Genomic DNA, 7,303 nt, shown 5'->3' with positions numbered 1-7,303 from the left:
AAGGAGCTTCCCCCAGCACCCACGAGAGGGTGGCCACAGGAGCCTGGCTTGGGATGGGTGACTTCCAGCTCCCACCCCGGCCGCACCTGTGGATTCTGCCAGCGTTGGAACATCTGGCCTGACATGAAGCAAGGGACGGCTCTGCATACCTTTGGACACTGAGAGTACTTGAGTAACCACCAGTAACCACGGGAGAGGGTTACTGCTCCCGCACCCCCAGCCCCCAACTGGAGGCAGTGTGCTTCGTGACACCGCCGGCCCTCCAGACACATTTCCAGCAAGCAGCCCTGCGAGTGGGCAGCGTTGATTTGGCCTCTAGCCCACTTCTCACTTCCTGGCTGTTACCGCCTATCCATCTCTCCGGCAATGAGTCCCGTGAGCCTGTGGTTTGGAAACTGTGGATTCAGTGAAAAAGGTAGATTTCTGGGTTTTGATCGTCTTTCTCGCTATTTTTCAGAAGAATGGAATAACTCATTATAGGATGAGAGCTGACTGCCTACGTAGGTTCTGTAGCTGGAGGGTCAGACTGGCGTGGGTTGGGATGCTGGCCTTCCCCGGGGCCCTCTGTTGCTTCCTTTGACTGTCGGAAACCATCGTTTTGCGTCTGCTCTGCTAGAAGAGCACCAAGCCCTGTGTCTGGCCCCTGGGGAGGGAGTTCTAGCTCCTGGAGGTCATCACTACCCTGTTGCCGGGGGATGTGATGCCGGAGCCTGCTGAAACGTTAGAGCGTGCATTAGAGGAAGACCTGGACTGAGTCTTGATCGAGAGAAAAGAGGAGAAGCAAGCCAGGCACCAGCTCAACCAGGAAGACAGGGGCGGGACACTCAGGGGGCGGGCCTCTCTGGGAGCTCCGCCTCCTTGTTCCAAATCGGTTATCAACCCGCATCTCACGGCGGAGGATGACTCAGGGGACTGGCTTGGGGTAGACGTGCAGGACCACTGCTAAGAATAAAAGAGGGCAGGGGAGTAGGGAATACAGGCCCTGATGCCTCTCCGTGGGCTTTGAAATCGGTGGGTAAACTATTTGGGTTTTGGGTTTTGTCATTTGACTTTGGTGGTCTTAGAAAGTCAGCCCTGCCTCTCTGGCCTCAGTGGGCTCTTGAATTTCGTGAGTGACTAGATCACAGTCTTCTAATAGAGCACTTTTGAGGTAGACCTAGTGAACACTGTGTGCATTGTTCAGGGCGGGTGAGATGCAAGCGGTGAGGCCACGCCCTCGGGCAGCGCCGAATCTGTCCATCCTGGACTCTCCCTGACATCTTCAAAGCTGAGAACCCCAGAGGAATGTTTGGGCTTCAGCTGGAAGCATCTGCCCTGTAGGGACTTAAAATCTAATTCTTTATAGAATTTTCCCCCAGAAATTTTGGATATTCTTGAAAAGATGACACACACTTTCCTTGCCATGAGACACCCCCAAAACACAATGCCAATCCTACACATGAAAACTTCTGCTGAGTCTGACATGAAGAAATCACATGTTCTGAACACCTCAAGTTTTCTTTATAACCTTCCAGTCCTGATATCTATGGTTCCTTATTCTTGTCAGCATTGTTTTCTAATTTCCTTCATCATCATGGGCTTCATCACTGGCAATTTTTCTTTTTTTTTTTAAACTTTTTGTCTTGTATTGGGCTACAACCGATTAACCATGTTGTGATAGTTTCAGGTGAACAGCAAAGGGGCTCAGCCGTACATATACATGTATCCATTCTCCCCTAAACTTTCCTCTACTCCAGGCTCATTGGCAGTTTTTCTTAATCAGGCTTCAGGTTTACAAAACTCTCCTTTACATTTTAGTGGCGCAATCTCCACATTGTAGTGGAGACATGCCCACAATGCAAGAATCCAGATCGAAAGAATGTTAGAGGAGTCTCTAAAGAGAAAAAAAGAAAAAGAAAAAAAGAATATTACATGAATCTCATGATGCTTTTGATTTTTTGTCTCGATTTTTTTCTGATGCTTTTTCACGATAAGCTTCGTTTTCATCAGTGCGTTGCCTTATTTTCGTATACTTTTTTTTTTTTTTTTAAAAATCAAGCTTCTAGACTGATAGAAGACTGTCCTGAACTTGGAGTTTCTCTTGGAGTAGTTTCATCCCTTAACTATTTGCTGTTGATAAACTTATCACAACCAAGTTCTTCTGTCAGAGAACTAGTAACTTGAGACGCAATCAGAGCTATAGTAAATGTGAAAATATAAAAATCCATCCTTGGAGGGTTCTTCAGATATTTGGCATCAAACACTGCTCTATAGGCCTCTGCAGATTGCCTGCAGCTTCCACCAAGCTCCCAGATTCTGCCTGGAGCAATCGGGTAATTAATTCCTAAGACGCTAAGTGGGTGATGGAGGCTGCGATTCTGCCAAGTGGCCAGGCCTGGGTGCTTTAGGGACCTGGGCCTGGGTGTGTCCTCTGACCCCTCTGCCTCTGCCGTCAGGCCTTCCCTGACACCCTCAGGCTGCCCTGTGCAGGGTTTCGCCTCCCTCTGCCTCCTGCTTGTTGGATGTTGCTCTCTACAGGCAGCTCAGACCTTGGGCTCAGCTTGGCCCCTGCCAGAATAATTAGTATAAGATGACAGCATGAGTGTGGGTGTGCCCTGGCACATCTCTGTACACTTCTGTAATGTTTGCATGAATGAGGACTTATCTATTACTTGAGTATTTAATTAATACATGATAAGAAAACAATAGTACAAGAATGAAGGGAGAGAGTACTGTAGCAGGCCCAGCAGTGAGTTGAGTTTCCCTGGGTGAGTTCCCTTCCAGAGTTGGTCTTGCATTTCTGGGAAGCCTGTGATCAGGGATCAGACCCGTGTCCCCTGCATTGCAAGGCAGATTCTTAACCACTGGACCATCAGGGAAGTCCTTGATGCTCATTTTTTGCTGCAGCTGGTGCTGTCCTGGATCACGTGGAGCCTGATTGTGGAGTGAAAGTGAAATTGTTAGTCACTCAGTCTTGTCTGACTCTTTGTGACCCCATGAACAGTAGCCCACCAGGCTCCTCTGTCCATGAGATTTTCCAGGCAAGAACACTGGAGTGGGTTGCCATTCCCTACTCTAGGGAATCTCCCCGACTCAGGTATCTATTGAACCTGGGTCTGCTGCGTTGCAGGCAGATTCTTCACTGTCTGAGCCACCAGGGAAGAGAGCAGAGTGGAGGAGGCTTATTCCTTAAAGCATCTCCACCTCTCCTCCTGCACTCACCCACCTAACCAGGGTGGTTTCTCTGAGAACCCGAGGAAAGTGCTGGCCCAGCTCCACTGGAGAGGCAGAGCGTCTGCACAGCCCGCCTGACAACCCGTGGGCCTGGGTTAAGAGGTGTGTCTCAGGGAAGTACCTGCTCCCTGAGCAATGAGATGTGTTCTCTGCCCTCCTTCACCCAGCCACGAGCAGCAGGGAACCCCCAGAAGGAGAAAGTGGGCCTGGTGGTGCTCAAGGTGAAGGAGGGACGGTCCTGGGCCCCGGAGGTGGCTGGAGCTGAAGGGTGGCTACTGCTGGCAGGGTTCCAAGCGACTGCAGAGTCATGGGGAGACAGGAGCACAGAGCTGGGGGACCCTGAATGCCCAGCTGAGATGAGTGAAGGACACTAGGCATTTCCTACACACACTAGGCACTTCTGCTAAACCTTCCAACCTGCTGAGAGCAATTCGTCAGCTGGCAGAGGGCGCATTATGGTTGGGCCCGGGGATTGGGAGGGGCTTGCTTGGTGGCTCAGTGGTAAAGAATCTGCCTGCCAGTGCAGGAGACACTGGTTCGATCCCTGGAACAGGAAGATCCCCTGGAGGAGAAAATGGCAACCCACTCCAGTATTCTTGCCTGGACAATCCCGTGGACAGAGGGGCCTGTCCATGGGGTTGCACAAGAGCTGGACATGACTGAGGGACTAAACAACAACAACCAGGGTCTGGAGACTGTGTCTGCTCCTCTTCGTGGGTCTTTCTCCTTCTGCTCCTTTCTCTCTCTCCAGCCTGAGTTGCTGTTGCATCGCAGGAGTTATAGACACCTTTGCTTTTGTTCTGAGCAACGTCTGGAGTGGCTTGGTGATGTTTCGCCATGCTGCGGGCATGTGGAGTGGCAGGGCTCTCTGCCCCTCCAGCTTGAACATGGCCCGTGTTGGCCATGGGTATCTGCCTGTTCCTGTGTCTACTTGACATTAGAAGGAGGCCCTCTGCTGCCACATTTCCAGGCAGCAGGGAGGCCAAGAGCCCGGGATTTGGAGATAGCCTGACCTATCCTCACATTCGAGCCATTTCCCTGCTGGCTGACCCTCCAGCTCCTTGTCAGTCAGAGGGGGTAACAGTAGAAGCGATGATTAGAAGCTGCTGAGCATGAACGTAGCTCACTGTTTCAGAGTTTAGTCAGAATACACTGACCCTAAATGCCTAAACCCTCATCACAGCTGGTGACTGTGCTGGGCGCACAGCGCTGCAGTCGTCAGCTGTGCTGAGGATTTAGCGAGATTAGGGTTGGTGTACTTCTGACTCACTCCTCTGGGCAAAATTGCCTCTCAGTTTGCTCCCTTCCTTCTCATTTCTAGACACAGACTTTTCTTTGACAACTTGGAATGGGGTTATTTACTAATAGGGAGCTGTGTCTGATGCAACAAGCTCCTTTTTTTAAGTTATTTGGTGTTGGCCGTGCAGGGTCTTCACTGCTGCTCGGGCTTCGCTCTAGCTGTGGGCCTCTCACGGTGGCGGCCTCTCTGGTTGCAGCTCCTGGGCTCTGGGCATGCAGGCTCCGTCGTCGTGGCACGGGGGCTTAGCTGCCCCGTGGTGTGTGGGATCTCCCTGGACCCGGCACTGAGTCTGTGTGTGCTGCGTTGGCAGGTGGATTCTTGACCACTGGGCCACCAGGGAAGTCCCCAGACGTCTTCACTAAACCCAGTGCTGGCTGACAGACGCCACGGTGACCGCTCGGCCATCCCGGAGCCCATCTCCACGGGGGCCCGGGGGTGGGTGTGCCCGGGCCATTAGCCGAGTCCTCAGGCTGGGAGGAGAGGCTCCTGTGACCTTGTCCTGCGGCAGGGCAGGGCAGGAGGACTGCGTTAGGACCTGTGTGACCTGAGCCTGCGGCCACTTGGCTTGATGGGGGTGGGGGCAGCTGTCTCTTTCCCTGGAAAGTTCTTTCCAAGTCTGAGGAGTGGAATAAAGACTCTGCACATAGTTCTCCCCGCGCTGACTCACCTGTGGTTTCTGTTCCCAGAACCTCCTCTGTGGTGTGAGCCGTGTGGGCCCTGCTTCTCCCACGGCTGAGCTGGGCCCTGCCCACCCTTCACCTGTCCTTCCAGGGAACCCTTCTGGGTGTGTGGTGTGCCCTTTCCTAGTGGTTGAGAAAAGAAATGGAGAGGGATTGTGCTGTTTTGCATCATTTCAAACATTTTTAGTTCAAGAAAAACAACCACAGCAGAACCAACCTTCTAGAAACTCCTTGTGCCCTGCTGAACCAACCACACCCAGATCCTGGCTCCAGGCACTCCGCACACAACCTCTGGGCTCGCCCGGCTCTCAGCCAGGCCTTCCCTGCCCGCGATCCTCCCACCGCCACTGGCCAGGGCAGCGGTTTACATCTCCCTTTTTTAAAATTCGAGGTGTAGTTGACCGGCTGTGTGGCGTTAATTTCAGGCGTACAGCAAAGTGATTTGGTTGTACACAGACATACGTATTCTTTTCCAGAGTTTTCCCATTATGGCTTACTCCAGGCCACTGGATACAGTTCTCCGTGCTATACAGTAGGATCTTGCTGTTTAACTAGTGTTTATACAGTAGTTTGTATTTGTTAATCCTAAGGCAATGGCACCCCTCCCCAGTACTCTTGCCTGGAAAATCCCATGGATGGAGGAGCCTGGTAGGCTGCAGTCCATGGGGTCGCTAAGTCGGACACGACTGAGCAACTTCACTTTCACTTTTCACTTTCATGCACTGGAGAAGGAAATAGCAACCCACTCCTGTGTTCTTGCCTGGAGAATCCCAGGGATGGGGGAGCCTGGTGGGCTGCCGTCTATGGAGTCGCACAGAGTCGGACACGACTGAAGCGACTTGGCAGCAGCAGCAGCACACTCCTCATTTACCCTTTTCTCCCACTTTCCCATTTAGTAACTGTAAGTTTGTCTCCTGTGTCTGAATCTGCATGTGTTTTGTAAATAAGTTCATTTGTGTCGTCTGTTAGATTGCACAGAGGAGCGATATCTTATGGTGCTTGTTTCTCTGACTGGTGCCATTTAGTATGATGCTCTCAAGGTCTGTCTGTATTGCTGCCGACGGCATTATTTCATTTTTTTTTTTTGTGGCTGAGAGATATTCCATTACAACACACCGCATCTTTACCATCCCCTTGCCGATGGACATTTAGGGTGCCTCCGTGGCTTGGCTCTTGTAAACAGTGCTCCTGTGAGCATTGCGGGGGGTGTTATATCTCCCTTTTTATGGCATATTGCCCCAACTGGACTATGATAAACTCTGACCTTTTCAAAAGGTCTCTGTAAAAGCAAATCATACTCACCATAAATGAAAATAATTCCAACAGGAAAATGCAAGAAAGAACATCCATTTGGGTTGAAATCCAGCCCCAGAGACAAGCACTGCCATGTTCATTGCCCAGCTGTTGCACAGATGGGGCCACACCAGCTATTGCTTCCTGGGAGCTCACCAGCGCCATGATTCTGTATTTCTTCCCTCCTTCCCCATCTTGACTCTGGGGTCAAACACTCAGTATAATATTTTTCAAGAAGTAGGTTTCTAGCAAGCCTTGATTAACAGCCTCAACATATGATTTCACACATATTCCTTGAGAGGCAGAATGATGAGTGTGGTTACAAACACCAGCTCGGTAGCCAAACTTCCAGGGTTTGGAGCCTGACTATACCTGTCTGAGCTGGGCAAGAAACACAAACTCTCAGTGCCTCAATTTCCTCATCTCTAAAATGGGGATTAATCACAGTGCCTACACCCTGCATTTAGGCTGGTGCTCAGCTGCGTTTTAAACAGTGCCTGGCATGTGACAATGGTTTGGTGAGACTGTTGCCACTTAACATTAGAGCATGCTTACATAACCATGTTTCCACATCGTTAAATAGCCTTGAAAGACATCATCTCGGACTTGCTGCTGTTTCTTCCATCTTATGGATGTAAACATAATTTATATAACCATTCCCAACTTATGGGACAAATATACAGTGCCAACTTTTTTACAACTATATATAAAGCTCCCGTGAATGTCCTTGCAGATCAATCCAAGTTTGTGAAGAGAGGTCAAGATATGACTGGTTACTTAAAGAGCTCTAGGCCAAAAAGCAGAAAGAAAATGCATG

Source organism: Ovis aries, chromosome 3 (assembly GCF_016772045.2).
Source record: "Ovis aries strain OAR_USU_Benz2616 breed Rambouillet chromosome 3, ARS-UI_Ramb_v3.0, whole genome shotgun sequence".
In the NCBI taxonomy this organism is placed as follows: Eukaryota; Metazoa; Chordata; class Mammalia; order Artiodactyla; family Bovidae; genus Ovis; species Ovis aries.
This window is presented reverse-complemented; position numbering follows the sequence as displayed.